Source organism: Lepisosteus platostomus, chromosome 22 (genome assembly GCF_059453375.1).
Source record: "Lepisosteus platostomus isolate fLepPlt1 chromosome 22, fLepPlt1.hap1, whole genome shotgun sequence".
Taxonomy (NCBI): domain Eukaryota; kingdom Metazoa; phylum Chordata; class Actinopteri; order Semionotiformes; family Lepisosteidae; genus Lepisosteus; species Lepisosteus platostomus.
The window spans coordinates 2,442,127-2,460,349 of record NC_142632.1 but is presented as its reverse complement, the minus strand read 5'-3'; the positions used below and the strand labels follow the sequence as shown (position 1 = coordinate 2,460,349).

General features: G+C 44.9%; 5 non-coding genes across 5 annotated transcripts; 3 read left to right on the top strand and 2 right to left on the bottom strand.

Moving 5' to 3' along the window:
- Positions 1 to 174: 174 nt before the first annotated feature.
- On the bottom strand, positions 175 to 256 carry trnas-uga (transfer RNA serine (anticodon UGA)). The gene has a single exon. It is a non-coding gene; the product is annotated as a tRNA-Ser (tRNA).
- Positions 257 to 1,599: 1,343 nt separating this feature from the next.
- On the bottom strand, positions 1,600 to 1,681 carry trnas-gcu (transfer RNA serine (anticodon GCU)). The gene has a single exon. It is a non-coding gene; the product is annotated as a tRNA-Ser (tRNA).
- Positions 1,682 to 3,306: 1,625 nt separating this feature from the next.
- Positions 3,307 to 3,379, top strand: trnar-acg (transfer RNA arginine (anticodon ACG)). The gene has a single exon. It is a non-coding gene; the product is annotated as a tRNA-Arg (tRNA).
- Positions 3,380 to 9,626: 6,247 nt separating this feature from the next.
- On the top strand, positions 9,627 to 9,699 carry trnar-ccu (transfer RNA arginine (anticodon CCU)). The gene has a single exon. It is a non-coding gene; the product is annotated as a tRNA-Arg (tRNA).
- A 7,263-nt stretch (positions 9,700 to 16,962) lies between these two features.
- trnar-ccu (transfer RNA arginine (anticodon CCU)) lies at positions 16,963 to 17,035 on the top strand. The gene has a single exon. It is a non-coding gene; the product is annotated as a tRNA-Arg (tRNA).
- Positions 17,036 to 18,223: the final 1,188 nt, after the last annotated feature.

The following is an 18,223-nucleotide window of genomic DNA, read 5'->3' as shown; positions in this document are numbered from 1 at the left end:
AACCCATCTCACCACGGAAAGGAACCTAACAGCTTTGGTAAGAGAGTAGAATTACCTGAAGAACTGCTTTCCATGGAAGCAGGACCAAGCGATGTAGCATTTTTATAGTACCAGGAAAGGAGAAGCGGCACTTCGCCTTTGCCGCACAGGCACAAGGTGACGTGCGGCAGACGCCGTAGTCGGCAGGATTCGAACCTGAGCGGGGAGTCCCCAATGGATTTCAAATCCATCGCCTTAACTACTCGGCCACGACTACAGCGAGCTCGCCGCCGCCGCATTCCTCCTATAATCTAACACGGAGTGCGAGGTGGCTGCGGAAACCTTTTTAAAGTCGCTCTCTGTTAAAAAAAAAACCTTTCACAAGATACATGCCGGCAGACAGACACGCCTCAGAGGGTTTAAGGCTGGCTTCACGTTCAAATGATAAAGTCTCCCCGTCCGGATGTCAAAATGCAACTTTGGCAGACAGAAAAAACATCAACAAACCACAAATGTGGACAAGGATTTTACAAGCTGCACCACACTGCACTTTCAAAAGCATTTACATTCGTGTTAGACGCAGGAATTGTCTTTGTTTTGCGCGCTTACGAACGCCATAGAAAACGAAACAAAACAAAAGCCCTCAGCTCCTGTACTTGATTATAACGCCGTTACGTGTCGAAGCAGGAATTTACGTCATCTTACCACTGCAACATGGGGAATAGAGGGAAATGAACACAGGCTACGAATCGTCTCAATCACTCCCTAGAGTCGTAAGGCACATTGAAGGGTGCACCCCCATCATTAATCGTTGGGCCTCTGTAAAAGGAAAGCTGTTGAGCAGTCTTTGAAACAGCTCGGATGAAACACTTGATTGCTTCCATGTGCATCTGGAGCCCACTTCTTATTTTCACTTCACGCCGCCCAAAGCATTTCTAAAACAGGAGATTCGCGTTTGGGAATGCGCCCTGCCCTACAAATAAAACAGGTCTACGGGTCTGAAACCTGCTCCACGGAAAACAGTTCTGTTGCGCTTTTGATCAAAGGGAGATTCTCTGTTCTTACTTTTTGATTACATAACACCCAAAGGGGCTTCTTTGGAGCTGGATTCCAACCAGCATCCTAAAGTTTCTTGGCGGTATCCTTTACAGTCCTCTGTTCGGTCGACAAGGAACAGAAGGGGGCAGCTTTCCTCACACATACAGTGCAATGTACTGTAGTGTTCCCCTTCATTGAATTCGCAGTTCTGCATCAGACCTCTAACTCGTTTCCTTAGCTTGGATTTAAGCCACGAAGCAGGCTTCTACTGTATAAACGTCTAGAGGAATCACAAACTATTTGAGAGGCCATCATCCCAGGGGGAACTGACAAAGTCTATCCCTAAACACCTAGCGCAGTCTCTCGAGAGACTGTCAAAAATCGCTTTCTCCGTTTGTGCTGCAAGTAAGTGAAAACGCGGTCTCAACCCAGAGCCACTTGGCAGCAGCGGCACGTAAATACTGTTACTACCACTGCTCGATACCAACGTTAGCCTACTATACCATGTTCAGCCACCGCTAGAAAATGTAAGGCTCTAGTACTGGAGCAAACAGAAGGAGAGCCAACGTCAAACGTAGAGAGCGACGAGGAGGGGATTCGAACCCATGCGTGCAGAGCACAATGGATTAGCAGTCCATCGCCTTAACCACTCGGCCACCTCGTCGATGAAACTGGGCTGTCCAGACATGGGTTGGCGCGCTCCAGATGATCTTTTTCTTTTTTTTTCCCTCGTACTCAAGGGTCCTTTTCCTGTTCCACATGCGATTTCAACATTTTCCTTGGGAGATGTCAAGCCAGCAAGCCACTGCTGTGGTTCAGTGGCCATTGTGGAGTTCAGTGGCCCTGTTGTACACAGAAAGCACATTGAGCTCCTTGGACATGAAAAGTTCCAGATAAAAGCCATTTGTCATCCTTTCTCTTGGTGTCGATGTTGCTATTGTATGTAAAGGTGGCAACTTGCTCAGCGAGCAGGCGGAGCACACACCGAATGCAGATGTGTCTGAGTGGTGTGTCCAAGTGGCTGCAAAAGGACAACACTACCGGGGCGCCGTTGCTTAGTTGGTTAAAGCGCTTGTCTCTTAAACAGGAGATCCTGAGTCCGAATCCCAGTGGTGCCTTCTTTGTTCTGTCTTCTCGAACAGAACTGGTCCTTACAGACAACCGCCTACGGCTAGACTTAATTAAATGCAAGTATTCATTTCCTGTCTTTAACGCGACTTGTTTTTCTTAAAATGGATGGAACTTGCAAAACATGAAATACAAACATTGCTAATCAGCGCTAGCGGCTGGCAAAAAAAAAGAAGTCAGCAATGTTTTTTTTCTTTAACCTTAACCCTGCTAATGGAGAAGAGTTAAACGACCGAGTCTATGCAGCTTAAACGGTGCTCATGTCGGGTTCTTAGCTGAAAGGGTGGTAAATCACGCTCACCCCAGTCCTTAATCTTTTAAAAGGATACAATATTGAACCTAGTCGCCACATCACATACATCCTGTTCAACGATAAAAAAGTGACATCTATCCTCGATCCAGAGTAAATCCCACGATGAGGGCATATTTTTTTCCACTTTACCATGAGTCGGGCTCAGCTGCACAGAGGCGAGAGCAGAGCAATGAGGTCACAGGGACAGGGGAGTCACACGCTGGCGGTTTGAACACGCGGAAGATCACTGAGGGATCCACAGTATATGGACCCTCCGTGCGCCATCAGTCCACACTCCGGACTCTGAATCCTGCCATCCGAGTTAAGATCTCGGCGGAACCTGAGGCACAGTTCCTTCTTAAAACGTAATCTGGTGAGCATTTCTAGAATCGTACTTGTATAGATGCAGCCTTTAATGTGTTGCTGGGTTAAAATTGATGACTTCTTGAACTTCAGTAGGCAACTGCCCTCTTGATTTCGGATTTAATTTCTTTATTACAGGGGCGCTTTTATGAAGACAGAGTCATGTTCAGGTACTTTGCTTGATGGAGGAAGCATATTTCGGACTCTGTGATCTGCTCACCTGGAAAGGTCTGCTGTACTACTACAAGAGAGAAGTAGAGTCTGGAAGAATGGACAATTTTATGATGCTTTGGAAGATAATGTTTTTTTTTTCTTTGAAATCGAAATGAATCAGAATATCAGTGCAAAAGACAAACTCTTGGTTTGGTTTAAAGAGATATGGTTTTAAAACAGACAAAATGTAGAAAACAGGTGTTTCTCACTTTTGGAAAAGAATGGACCGGGGGTAATATTTTACTAGGTGCAGTGCTGATCTCACTGGGTTACAGTCCTGCAGTGTCACACCAGGGCCAGTGGCGCAATGGATAACGCGTCTGACTACGGATCAGGAGATTGCAGGTTCGACTCCTGCCTGGCTCGGGTCGTTTTTAAACGCATGGGGCTACTCCCTAAGTAGTCTGTGCTACTTACTGCATTGTAATCGTACCCAGTAAGAGATTTCCTTCATGTAAATGAACTGCACCTGAGAGCTTCAGAAAAACACCTGGGCTCAGTACGGTGCTGAGAGCTCAGCGTTGCTGTTCTAATTAGCACGCACTGCATCGGCTATGAGCCCGAACTTTTCAATTATTCCGATCAGTAAGTCAACACGTAGTCCACATGAACGGTAGAAATATTCTCTTGTCTGTCTCTTGTTTGTATAGAACTGAATGTCCCTGACAATGTACTGTTAGTTTTAATTGAAGAACGGCATTTGTGTTCAAATATACCAGACAAGTTTATGTAACTGCTCATGCGACACTCAGTTGTAATTAGTCAAGAAATAAAGTCGAACAATAGCTGCGGGTTTGATTCTGAACGTATGAGATTGCAGCGCCTTTTACTTCCATTGACAAATGATAGAGATTCGAAGAGAGATCCTTCAGACCAGCAAGCAAACCCACGGCTATTTCGGTTTTCTATCTAGGCAACGTTGGTGTCTGCAATAGCATACATGAAAGCGTGATGCAATTTCTGTGGCTACATTTGTTGCACATCATGCACAGTAAGAGTGTTTCTAACACCAAATAAAAAGTCAACAATTAGCGAACTTCTCCTCAGTTAACCCACTGAAACCCTTGCTGTTAACAGTTCTTTACTGCGTGCTTTACCAGCACCTACATATCGTGTCGGTTCTTTCAGCTTTATTCATTAGGTTTTCAAAGGCATAAGTAGAGCACCAGAGGTGCGAACGCAAAATGTGTAGTTATCTGAAGAATTGATTTCCATGGCAGCGGGTCCAAGCGATTTCGCGTTGTTATAGTACCAGGAAAGGAAAAGCGGCACTTCGCCTCTGCCGCGCAGGCACAAGGCGACGTGCGGCAGACGCCGGAGTCGGCAGGTTTCGCACCTGCGCGGGGAAGCCCCAACGCATTTCGAGCCCATCGCCTTAACCACTCGAGCACGACAAATGCGAGCTCGCCGCCGCCGCATTCCTCCTATAATCAAACACGGACTGCGATTTGGCTGCGGAAACCTTTTTAAAGTTGCTCTCCGTTAAAAAAAATACCTTTCACAAGATTCGTGCCGGCAGACAGACACGCCTCAGAGGGTTTAAGGCTGGCTTCACGTTCAAATGATAAAGTCCCCCAGTCCGGATGTCAAAATGCAACTTTGGCAGACAGAAAAAACATCAACAAACCAAAAATGTGGACAAGGATTTTACAAGCTGCACCACACTGCACTTTCAAAAGCATTTACATTCGTGTTAGACGCAGGAATTGCCTTTGATTTGCGCGCTTACGAACGCCATGGAAAACGAAACAAAACTAAAGCCCTCAGCTCCTGCACTTGATTATAATGCCGTTACGTGTCGAAGCAGGAATTTACGTCATCCTACCACTGCAACACGGGGAATAGAGGGAAATGAGCACAAGCTACGAATTGTCTCTAATCAGTCCCTACAGTTGTAAGACGCCTGGAAGCGTGCACCCCCATCATTAATCTTTGCGCATCTGTGCAAGGTAAACTCTGGAGCAGTCTCTGAAACGGCTCAAAGGAAACACGTGATTGATTCCATATGCATCTGGGGTTCATTTCTTATTTACATTTAATTCAAGGGAAAGGCTTGGGTCAGTTTCAGACGGCCTCCAACAGCGAGATTCAAGCGCCCCACCTTCAGCCCAATCTGCGCCGCCAGAACGACAACGGCTCCTCTGGTCTTTGGGGTGCGGTTGTGACCCCGTAACCTAAAGTGTTGGTGGCAGACAAATGGAGACTAACAGGTGATGTCCTAGGACATGACTACATTGTGACACTCGGTGGGGATGGTGACCATTGCTTGGAAAAGAGTGCGAGGCCCCTTTAGAAAAACATTTTGTTAACAGGCATTCTGCCTCAGCCTAAACACCTATAGCTTGCGAAGCGCATGCTATTAGACAGGCACCTCTGCAAGACCTTAAGAGTCTCTTAAACTAGTGATAGTAAGGTGTTCCCAATGGGCGATGTTTGGCTTTCAAATCATCTCTCTGTGGAAGCGCCGAGATGCAGCTGTTTAAGGCTTAGAAGCAGCTGACTGTTTCACTACCTAGCTGATTACTGTCAGTCAGGGAGCTCAGAGGTGAAAAGCCTGTCTGAGAGACAATTCGCCGTCGATGAGTTCAATATGTTCCGTACCAGCTCGGCGCAACTGAGATCATCTTGGTAGCCGTGTAGCTCAGATGAGTGAGAGCGTGTGTGTATGTACCACCGTGATTGGATGCCGGTCCTTCTCAGGTCACAGTAAACCTTCTGCTGCCTAACTTCCCTAATTTTGGGGATCCCTTTGAAAAAGCAAAGGAAAAAAAACTGGCTCTTCATCAGCATGATCGACCTCACCCAGTGTGGCGCAGTGGCCTAATGGCTAAGACACTGGCCTCCTAAGCCAGGGATTGTGGGTTTGAGTACCATCTGGGGTGCTCCTGTCCCATTTTGAGCGTACAAATGTCCTTTTGATTTGCAAAGCTACAACCCCACCTTACTCAGTGAGCGTCTCTTCTTTTCTCTCACATACAGTTGGGAGAAAAACTTTTGTAAACAGCCCTTCGGAATGATGTGGATTTCTGCATGAATGGCTCCTAACATGTGATCTTATCTTTATCTAAGTCATAATAATTAATAAAGAGAGTCTGATTTAACAAACAACACACGCCCAACATTTGACATTGCTGTTTCTTTATTGACCAAATGGTTAAACAATCAAGGTCATTGATGGAAAAAGTACGTGAACCCTTATATTAAGGAGCTAGTGGAACCTCCTTTATGACAAAAACCTCAATCCCCACTTTCTGTAGCGGCTGGTCAGACCTGAGCAGCGGTTAGGAGGTATTTTGGCCTATTCCTCTATGCAAAACTGTTTCAGTTCATGTATATTTTTGGGATGTCTTGCGCTGAACGGCCTGCTTCAGATCACGCCACAGCACTTCAATGGGATTGGGGTCAGGACTCTTACTTGGCCATCCCAAAATACGGAATTTCTTCTGTTTCAGCCACTCTGTTGTTGATGTACTCCTTTGTTTTTGTCATGCTGCATAACCCAGCCTCTTTCGAGTTTTAGATCACAGGCAGACACCCTGACATTCTGCTGTAGAATTTCCTGATACATCTTGGAATTCATCGGTCCCTCGATGATTGCAAGCCGTACAGCCTCCGCCATGTTTCCCAGGTGGGATGAGGTTTTGGAGTTGGTATGCAGTGTTTTGTTATCTCCAAACATAACGCTGTGCACATTTACCAACAAGTTCAACTTTTGTCATGTCTGTCCACAGAACATTGTTCCAGGAGTTGCTGTGGAACATCCATGTGGTCTTTAGCAAACTTGAGAGGGGCAGTGGTGGTTTTTTTTGGGGGGAGAGCAGTGGTTTCCTCCGTGGTGACCTCGCATGATCACCGCTCCTGTTCAGATTTCTTCTTATGGTGGACTCATGGACACAGACGTAAGACAAAGTCAACCACCTGTTCGCTAGATCCCATCCCCACTCAGCTAGTCAAAGATTCCCTCGAAGGACTGGCAGGACCTATAATTAGTATGATGAATGCATCGCTTGCGTCAGGCGTTGTACCTGATCAATTTAAGGTAGCGGTTGTTAGACCGCTCCTTAAGAAGTCAAATTTGGATCCACAAGTTCTTAACAACTACAGGCCTGTCTCAAAGGTCCCATTTCAATCTAAAAGTTTTGAGAGAATAGTTGTTGCCCAATGTCAATCGTATCTGGATTCAAATAATATACTTGAGAAATTTCAGTCTGCTTTCTGAAACTGCATTAACGAGAGTCGTAAATGATATTCTCTTAGCTACTGATGTGGGGAATGCAACAGTGCTTGTGCTTCTAGATCTTAGAGCTGCCTTTGACACGGTTGACCTCTCTGTTTTGTTACACAGGCTTGAGTTTGAGGTTGGCTTATCTGGAACCGTCCTTCAGTGGTTTACTTCACATTTTACTCATCGTTTTCATTATGTTCAAATATCTAATAATTGTACTGCTTCATCAACGTCACCAGTTCAATTTGGGGTACCAGACGGATCAGTGCCGGGGCCAATATTGCTCTCTCTCTCTACATGCTGCTGCTAGGTAGGATAATACGAAAAAATAATATGAACTTTCATTCATATGCTGATGACACTCAAATAAACATTTTGTTCACACCAAACGACAACTTTTCTATTATCACTTTAGTTAAATGCATTAATGAAGGAAAGACTTGGATGTGTGAAAACTTTTTGTTACTCAACTCTGAGAGAACTGAGGATCTGTTGATCGGAGGCAACAATACTGATAGGACTACTATAACTTCAGCACTTAACTCAGAGGATTTAAACATTTGCCTCAAAGAGACAGCACGTAACCTAAGTGGCATATTAGACACAAGGCTCTTAACAACTTGCATTGTTAAGTGCCTTGAGACAACCTTGTTGTGAAAGGTGCTATATAGAAATACATTGATTTGAACTGAATTGACAATGTAAAATGTTGTGTGTGTTGTTTGTTAAACAAGACTGTCTTTATTTATTATTATGCGTCAGATGAAGATCAGATCACATTTTAAGAGCCAATCATGTAGAAATCCAGATCATTCGCGTTTTAAAAGTTGCGGGAAAAGCAAAACAGGTGCTTTTCCTTTGTTGCGCAGACACACGACGACACCGTAGGCGGCAGGACTCGAAGCTTCGCAGGGAGACCCCGATGGCTTTCTAGTCCATCGCCCTAACCACTCGGCCACCGCCGCCGCCACTGCCTTTTTGATGCAGTCTAACATAGAGTGCCGGGCAGCGGCGGAAACCTTTTTCAAAGTCGCTTTCCGTTTAACAACAACAAAAAAAACTTTCACAAAATGCATGCTAGCAGACAAATGCGCCTCAGAGGACAAGGCTGGCTTCAAGTTGGAATGATAAAGTCTCCCCGTCCGGTCAGGAAAAGGGAACTTTGTTAGACAGAAAGAAGGAAGTAACAATAACGGAGAATTGTGTGCAAGGATTTTAGAAGCTGCGCAGCCCTGCAGTTTCAATAGCCCTTTTATTCGTGTTAGATGCTGGAATTGCCTTTTTTTGACGCTCTTACGAATGCGATGTCAACGAAAACAGAACAAAGCACAAAAAACCCTCAAGTCCTGCAGTTGGATAGAATGCCGTTACGCGTCCAAGCCGTATTTGACTTCATCCTACCATTGCAACACGGGGCGTATATGGAAACGAACACACGCTACGAATTGTCTCTAATCAGTCCCTACAGTTGTAAGGCGCCTGGAAGCGTGCACCCCCATCATTAATCTTTGCGCATCTGTGCAAGGTAAACTCTGGAGCAGTCTTTGAAACGGCTCAAAGGAAACACGTGATTGATTCCATGTGCATCTGGGGTTCATTTATTTATTTACATTTAATTCAAGGGAAAGGCTTGGGTCAGTTTCAGACGGCCTCCAACAGCGAGATTCAAGCGCCCCACCTTCAGCCCAATCTGCGCCGCCAGAACGACAACGGCTCCTCTGCTCTCCGGGGTGCGGTTGTGACCCTGTAACCTAAAGTGTTGGTGGCAGACAAATGGAGACGAACAGGTGATGTCCTAGGACATGACTACGTTGTGACACTCGGTGGGGATGGTGACCATTGCTTGGAAAAGAGTGCGAGGCCCCTTTAGAAAAACATTTTGTTAACAGGCATTCTGCCTCAGCCTAAACACCTATAGCTTGCAAAGCGCATGCTATTAGACAGGCACCTCTGCAAGACCTTAAGAGTCTCTTAAACTAGTGATAGTAAGGTGTTCCCAATGGGCGATGTTCGGCTTTCAAATCATCTCTCCGTGGAAGCGCCGAGATGCAACTGTTTAAGGTTTAGAAGCAGCTGACTGTTTCACTACCTAGCTGATCACTGTTAGTCAGGGAGCTCAGAGGTGAAAAGCCTGTCTGAGAGACAATTCGCCGTCGATCAGTTCAATATGTTCCGTACCAGCTCGGCGCACCTGAGATCATCTTGGTAGCCGTGTAACTCAGATGAGTGAGAGCGTGTGTGTGTGTACCACCGTGATTGGATGCCGGTCCTTCTCAGGTCACAGTAAACCTTCTGCTGTCTAACTTCCCTAATTTTGGGGATCCCTTTGAAAAAGCAAAGGAAAAAAAAAACTGGCTCTTCATCAGCGTGATCGACCCCACTCAGTGTGCCCCAGTGGCCTAATGGATAAGGCACTGGCTTCCTAAGCCAGGGATTGTGGGTTTGAGTCCCATCTGGGGTGCTCCTGTCCCTTTTTGAGTGTACAAATGTCCTTGTGATTTGTGAAGCTGCAACCCCACCTTACTCAGTGAGCGTCTCTGCTTTTCTCTCAGTTGGGAGAAAAACTTTTGTAAACAGCCCTTCGGAATGATGTGGATTTCTGCATGAATGGCTCCTAACATGTGATCTTATCTTTATCTAAGTCATAATAATTAATAAAGAGAGTCTGATTTCACAAACAACACACGCCCAACATTTGACATTGCTGTTTCTTTATTGACCAAATGGTTTAAACAATCAAGGTCATTGATGGAAAAAGTACGTGAACCCTTATATTAAGGAGCTAGTGGAACCTCCTTTATTGACAAAAACCTCAACATCCAACAAACCTCAGCATCCGCCATGCTTCCCAGGTGGGATGAGGTTTTGGAGTTGGTATGCAGAGTTTTGTTATCTCCAAACATAATGCTGTGCACATTTACCAACAAGTTCAACTTTTGTCACGTCTGTCCACAGAACATTGTTCCAGGAGTTGCTGTGGAACATCCATGTGGTCTTTAGCAAACTTGAGAGGGGCAGTGGTGGTTTTTTTGGGGGGGAGAGCAGTAGTTTCCTCCGTGGTGACCTCGCATGATCACCACTCCTGTTCAGATTTCTTCTTATGGTGGACTCATGAGCACAGACGTAAGACAAAGTCAACCACCTGTTCGCTAGATCCCATCCCCACTCAGCTAGTCAAAGATTCCCCTGAAGGACTGGCAGGACCTATAATTAGTATAATGAATGCATCGCTTGCGTCAGGCGTTGTACCTGATCAATTTAAGGTAGCGGTTGTTAGACCGCTCCTTAAGAAGTCAAATTTGGATCCACAAGTTCTTAACAACTACAGGCCTGTCTCAAAGGTCCCATTTCAATCTAAAAGTTTTGAGAGAATAGTTGTTGCCCAATGTCAATCGTATCTGGATTCAAATAATATACTTGAGAAATTTCAGTCTGCTTTCTGAAACTGCATTAACGAGAGTCGTAAATGATATTCTCTTAGCTACTGATGTGGGGAATGCAACAGTGCTTGTGCTTCTAGATCTTAGAGCTGCCTTTGACACGGTTGACCTCTCTGTTTTGTTACACAGGCTTGAGTTTGAGGTTGGCTTATCTGGAACCGTCCTTCAGTGGTTTACTTCACATTTTACTCATCGTTTTCATTATGTTCAAATATCTAATAATTGTACTGCTTCATCAACGTCACCAGTTCAATTTGGGGTACCAGACGGATCAGTGCCGGGGCCAATATTGCTCTCTCTCTCTACATGCTGCTGCTAGGTAGGATAATACGAAAAAATAATATGAACTTTCATTCATATGCTGATGACACTCAAATAAATATTTTGTTCACACCAAACGACAACTTTTCTATTATCACTTTAGTTAAATGCATTAATGAAGGAAAGACTTGGATGTGTGAAAACTTTTTGTTACTCAACTCTGAGAAAACTGAGGATCTGTTGATCGGAGGCAACAATACTGATAGGACTACTATAACTTCAGCACTTAACTCAGAGGATTTAAACATTTGCCTCAAAGAGACAGCACGTAACCTAAGTGGCATATTAGACACACCTGAAGAAGGCTCCACGGCCGAAACGTTGTGTTCTCTTTCTTCTTTTTTTCAGCATGGAATAAACCTATTACTTGTTCCATATTAGACACAAGGCTCTTAACAACTTGCATTGTTACGTGCCTTGAGACAACCTTGTTGTGAAAGGTGCTATATAGAAATACATTGATTTGAACTGAATTGACAATGTAAAATGTTGTGTGTGTTGTTTGTTAAACAAGACTGTCTTTATTTATTATTATGCGTCAGATGAAGATCAGATCACATTTTAAGAGCCAATCATGTAGAAATCCAGATCATTCGCGTTTTAAAAGTTGCGGGAAAAGCAAAACAGGTGCTTTTCCTTTGTTGCGCAGACACACGACGACACCGTAAGCGGCAGGACTCGAAGCTTCGCAGGGAGACCCCGATGGCTTTCTAATCCATCGCCCTAACCACTCGGCCGCCGCCGCCTTTTTGATGCAGTCTAACATAGAGTGCCGGGCAGCGGCGGAAACCTTTTTCAAAGTCGCTTTCCGTTTAACAACAACAAAAAAAACTTTCACAAAATGCATGCTAGCAGACAAATGCGCCTCAGAGGACTTAAGGCTGGCTTCAAGTTGGAATGATAAAGTCTCCCCGTCCGGTCAGGAAAAGGGAACTTTGTTAGACAGAAAGAAGGAAGTAACAATAACGGAGAATTGTGTGCAAGGATTTTAGAAGCTGCGCAGCCCTGCAGTTTCAATAGCCCTTTTATTCGTGTTAGATGCTGGAATTGCCTTTTTTTGACGCTCTTACGAATGCGATGTCAACGAAAACAGAACAAAGCACAAAAAACCCTCAAGTCCTGCAGTTGGATAGAATGCCGTTACGCGTCCAAGCCGTATTTGACTTCATCCTACCATTGCAACACGGGGCGTATATGGAAACGAACACACGCTACGAATTGTCTCTAATCAGTCCCTACAGTTGTAAGGCGCCTGGAAGCGTGCACCCCCATCATTAATCTTTGCGCATCTGTGCAAGGTAAACTCTGGAGCAGTCTTTGAAACGGCTCAAAGGAAACACGTGATTGATTCCATGTGCATCTGGGGTTCATTTATTTATTTACATTTAATTCAAGGGAAAGGCTTGGGTCAGTTTCAGACGGCCTCCAACAGCGAGATTCAAGCGCCCCACCTTCAGCCCAATCTGCGCCGCCAGAACGCCAACGGCTCCTCTGGTCTTTGGGGTGCGGTTGTGACCCCTTAACCTAAAGTGTTGGTGGCAGACAAATGGAGACTAACAGGTGATGTCCTAGGACATGACTACATTGTGACACTCGGTGGGGATGGTGACCATTGCTTGGAAAAGAGTGCGAGGCCCCTTTAGAAAAACATTTTGTTAACAGGCATTCTGCCTCAGCCTAAACACCTATAGCTTGCAAAGCGCATGCTATTAGACAGGCACCTCTGCAAGACCTTAAGAGTCTCTTAAACTAGTGATAGTAAGGTGTTCCCAATGGGCGATGTTTGGCTTTCAAATCATCTCTCTGTGGAAGCGCCAAGATGCAGCTGTTTAAGGCTTAGAAGCAGCTGACTGTTTCACTACCTAGCTGATTACTGTCAGTCAGGGAGCTCAGAGGTGAAAAGCCTGTCTGAGAGACAATTCGCCGTCGATGAGTTCAATATGTTCCGTACCAGCTCGGCGCAACTGAGATCATCTTGGTAGCCGTGTAGCTCAGATGAGTGAGAGCGTGTGTGTATGTACCACCGTGATTGGATGCCGGTCCTTCTCAGGTCACAGTAAACCTTCTGCTGCCTAACTTCCCTAATTTTGGGGATCCCTTTGAAAAAGCAAAGGAAAAAAAACTGGCTCTTCATCAGCATGATCGACCTCACCCAGTGTGGCGCAGTGGCCTAATGGCTAAGACACTGGCCTCCTAAGCCAGGGATTGTGGGTTTGAGTACCATCTGGGGTGCTCCTGTCCCATTTTGAGCGTACAAATGTCCTTTTGATTTGCAAAGCTACAACCCCACCTTACTCAGTGAGCGTCTCTTCTTTTCTCTCACATACAGTTGGGAGAAAAACTTTTGTAAACAGCCCTTCGGAATGATGTGGATTTCTGCATGAATGGCTCCTAACATGTGATCTTATCTTTATCTAAGTCATAATAATTAATAAAGAGAGTCTGATTTAACAAACAACACACGCCCAACATTTGACATTGCTGTTTCTTTATTGACCAAATGGTTAAACAATCAAGGTCATTGATGGAAAAAGTACGTGAACCCTTATATTAAGGAGCTAGTGGAACCTCCTTTATGACAAAAACCTCAATCCCCACTTTCTGTAGCGGCTGGTCAGACCTGAGCAGCGGTTAGGAGGTATTTTGGCCTATTCCTCTATGCAAAACTGTTTCAGTTCATGTATATTTTTGGGATGTCTTGCGCTGAACGGCCTGCTTCAGATCACGCCACAGCACTTCAATGGGATTGGGGTCAGGACTCTTACTTGGCCATCCCAAAATACGGAATTTCTTCTGTTTCAGCCACTCTGTTGTTGATGTACTCCTTTGTTTTTGTCATGCTGCATAACCCAGCCTCTTTCGAGTTTTAGATCACAGGCAGACACCCTGACATTCTGCTGTAGAATTTCCTGATACATCTTGGAATTCATCGGTCCCTCGATGATTGCAAGCCGTACAGCCTCCGCCATGTTTCCCAGGTGGGATGAGGTTTTGGAGTTGGTATGCAGTGTTTTGTTATCTCCAAACATAACGCTGTGCACATTTACCAACAAGTTCAACTTTTGTCATGTCTGTCCACAGAACATTGTTCCAGGAGTTGCTGTGGAACATCCATGTGGTCTTTAGCAAACTTGAGAGGGGCAGTGGTGGTTTTTTTTGGGGGGAGAGCAGTGGTTTCCTCCGTGGTGACCTCGCATGATCACCGCTCCTGTTCAGATTTCTTCTTATGGTGGACTCATGGACACAGACGTAAGACAAAGTCAACCACCTGTTCGCTAGATCCCATCCCCACTCAGCTAGTCAAAGATTCCCTCGAAGGACTGGCAGGACCTATAATTAGTATGATGAATGCATCGCTTGCGTCAGGCGTTGTACCTGATCAATTTAAGGTAGCGGTTGTTAGACCGCTCCTTAAGAAGTCAAATTTGGATCCACAAGTTCTTAACAACTACAGGCCTGTCTCAAAGGTCCCATTTCAATCTAAAAGTTTTGAGAGAATAGTTGTTGCCCAATGTCAATCGTATCTGGATTCAAATAATATACTTGAGAAATTTCAGTCTGCTTTCTGAAACTGCATTAACGAGAGTCGTAAATGATATTCTCTTAGCTACTGATGTGGGGAATGCAACAGTGCTTGTGCTTCTAGATCTTAGAGCTGCCTTTGACACGGTTGACCTCTCTGTTTTGTTACACAGGCTTGAGTTTGAGGTTGGCTTATCTGGAACCGTCCTTCAGTGGTTTACTTCACATTTTACTCATCGTTTTCATTATGTTCAAATATCTAATAATTGTACTGCTTCATCAACGTCACCAGTTCAATTTGGGGTACCAGACGGATCAGTGCCGGGGCCAATATTGCTCTCTCTCTCTACATGCTGCTGCTAGGTAGGATAATACGAAAAAATAATATGAACTTTCATTCATATGCTGATGACACTCAAATAAACATTTTGTTCACACCAAACGACAACTTTTCTATTATCACTTTAGTTAAATGCATTAATGAAGGAAAGACTTGGATGTGTGAAAACTTTTTGTTACTCAACTCTGAGAGAACTGAGGATCTGTTGATCGGAGGCAACAATACTGATAGGACTACTATAACTTCAGCACTTAACTCAGAGGATTTAAACATTTGCCTCAAAGAGACAGCACGTAACCTAAGTGGCATATTAGACACAAGGCTCTTAACAACTTGCATTGTTAAGTGCCTTGAGACAACCTTGTTGTGAAAGGTGCTATATAGAAATACATTGATTTGAACTGAATTGACAATGTAAAATGTTGTGTGTGTTGTTTGTTAAACAAGACTGTCTTTATTTATTATTATGCGTCAGATGAAGATCAGATCACATTTTAAGAGCCAATCATGTAGAAATCCAGATCATTCGCGTTTTAAAAGTTGCGGGAAAAGCAAAACAGGTGCTTTTCCTTTGTTGCGCAGACACACGACGACACCGTAGGCGGCAGGACTCGAAGCTTCGCAGGGAGACCCCGATGGCTTTCTAGTCCATCGCCCTAACCACTCGGCCACCGCCGCCGCCACTGCCTTTTTGATGCAGTCTAACATAGAGTGCCGGGCAGCGGCGGAAACCTTTTTCAAAGTCGCTTTCCGTTTAACAACAACAAAAAAAACTTTCACAAAATGCATGCTAGCAGACAAATGCGCCTCAGAGGACAAGGCTGGCTTCAAGTTGGAATGATAAAGTCTCCCCGTCCGGTCAGGAAAAGGGAACTTTGTTAGACAGAAAGAAGGAAGTAACAATAACGGAGAATTGTGTGCAAGGATTTTAGAAGCTGCGCAGCCCTGCAGTTTCAATAGCCCTTTTATTCGTGTTAGATGCTGGAATTGCCTTTTTTTGACGCTCTTACGAATGCGATGTCAACGAAAACAGAACAAAGCACAAAAAACCCTCAAGTCCTGCAGTTGGATAGAATGCCGTTACGCGTCCAAGCCGTATTTGACTTCATCCTACCATTGCAACACGGGGCGTATATGGAAACGAACACACGCTACGAATTGTCTCTAATCAGTCCCTACAGTTGTAAGGCGCCTGGAAGCGTGCACCCCCATCATTAATCTTTGCGCATCTGTGCAAGGTAAACTCTGGAGCAGTCTTTGAAACGGCTCAAAGGAAACACGTGATTGATTCCATGTGCATCTGGGGTTCATTTATTTATTTACATTTAATTCAAGGGAAAGGCTTGGGTCAGTTTCAGACGGCCTCCAACAGCGAGATTCAAGCGCCCCACCTTCAGCCCAATCTGCGCCGCCAGAACGACAACGGCTCCTCTGCTCTCCGGGGTGCGGTTGTGACCCTGTAACCTAAAGTGTTGGTGGCAGACAAATGGAGACTAACAGGTGATGTCCTAGGACATGACTACGTTGTGACACTCGGTGGGGATGGTGACCATTGCTTGGAAAAGAGTGCGAGGCCCCTTTAGAAAAACATTTTGTTAACAGGCATTCTGCCTCAGCCTAAACACCTATAGCTTGCAAAGCGCATGCTATTAGACAGGCACCTCTGCAAGACCTTAAGAGTCTCTTAAACTAGTGATAGTAAGGTGTTCCCAATGGGCGATGTTCGGCTTTCAAATCATCTCTCCGTGGAAGCGCCGAGATGCAACTGTTTAAGGTTTAGAAGCAGCTGACTGTTTCACTACCTAGCTGATCACTGTTAGTCAGGGAGCTCAGAGGTGAAAAGCCTGTCTGAGAGACAATTCGCCGTCGATCAGTTCAATATGTTCCGTACCAGCTCGGCGCACCTGAGATCATCTTGGTAGCCGTGTAACTCAGATGAGTGAGAGCGTGTGTGTGTGTACCACCGTGATTGGATGCCGGTCCTTCTCAGGTCACAGTAAACCTTCTGCTGTCTAACTTCCCTAATTTTGGGGATCCCTTTGAAAAAGCAAAGGAAAAAAAAAACTGGCTCTTCATCAGCGTGATCGACCCCACTCAGTGTGCCCCAGTGGCCTAATGGATAAGGCACTGGCTTCCTAAGCCAGGGATTGTGGGTTTGAGTCCCATCTGGGGTGCTCCTGTCCCTTTTTGAGTGTACAAATGTCCTTGTGATTTGTGAAGCTGCAACCCCACCTTACTCAGTGAGCGTCTCTGCTTTTCTCTCAGTTGGGAGAAAAACTTTTGTAAACAGCCCTTCGGAATGATGTGGATTTCTGCATGAATGGCTCCTAACATGTGATCTTATCTTTATCTAAGTCATAATAATTAATAAAGAGAGTCTGATTTCACAAACAACACACGCCCAACATTTGACATTGCTGTTTCTTTATTGACCAAATGGTTTAAACAATCAAGGTCATTGATGGAAAAAGTACGTGAACCCTTATATTAAGGAGCTAGTGGAACCTCCTTTATTGACAAAAACCTCAACATCCAACAAACCTCAGCATCCGCCATGCTTCCCAGGTGGGATGAGGTTTTGGAGTTGGTATGCAGAGTTTTGTTATCTCCAAACATAATGCTGTGCACATTTACCAACAAGTTCAACTTTTGTCACGTCTGTCCACAGAACATTGTTCCAGGAGTTGCTGTGGAACATCCATGTGGTCTTTAGCAAACTTGAGAGGGGCAGTGGTGGTTTTTTTGGGGGGGAGAGCAGTAGTTTCCTCCGTGGTGACCTCGCATGATCACCACTCCTGTTCAGATTTCTTCTTATGGTGGACTCATGAGCACAGACGTAAGACAAAGTCAACCACCTGTTCGCTAGATCCCATCCCCACTCAGCTAGTCAAAGATTCCCCTGAAGGACTGGCAGGACCTATAATTAGTATAATGAATGCATCGCTTGCGTCAGGCGTTGTACCTGATCAATTTAAGGTAGCGGTTGTTAGACCGCTCCTTAAGAAGTCAAATTTGGATCCACAAGTTCTTAACAACTACAGGCCTGTCTCAAAGGTCCCATTTCAATCTAAAAGTTTTGAGAGAATAGTTGTTGCCCAATGTCAATCGTATCTGGATTCAAATAATATACTTGAGAAATTTCAGTCTGCTTTCTGAAACTGCATTAACGAGAGTCGTAAATGATATTCTCTTAGCTACTGATGTGGGGAATGCAACAGTGCTTGTGCTTCTAGATCTTAGAGCTGCCTTTGACACGGTTGACCTCTCTGTTTTGTTACACAGGCTTGAGTTTGAGGTTGGCTTATCTGGAACCGTCCTTCAGTGGTTTACTTCACATTTTACTCATCGTTTTCATTATGTTC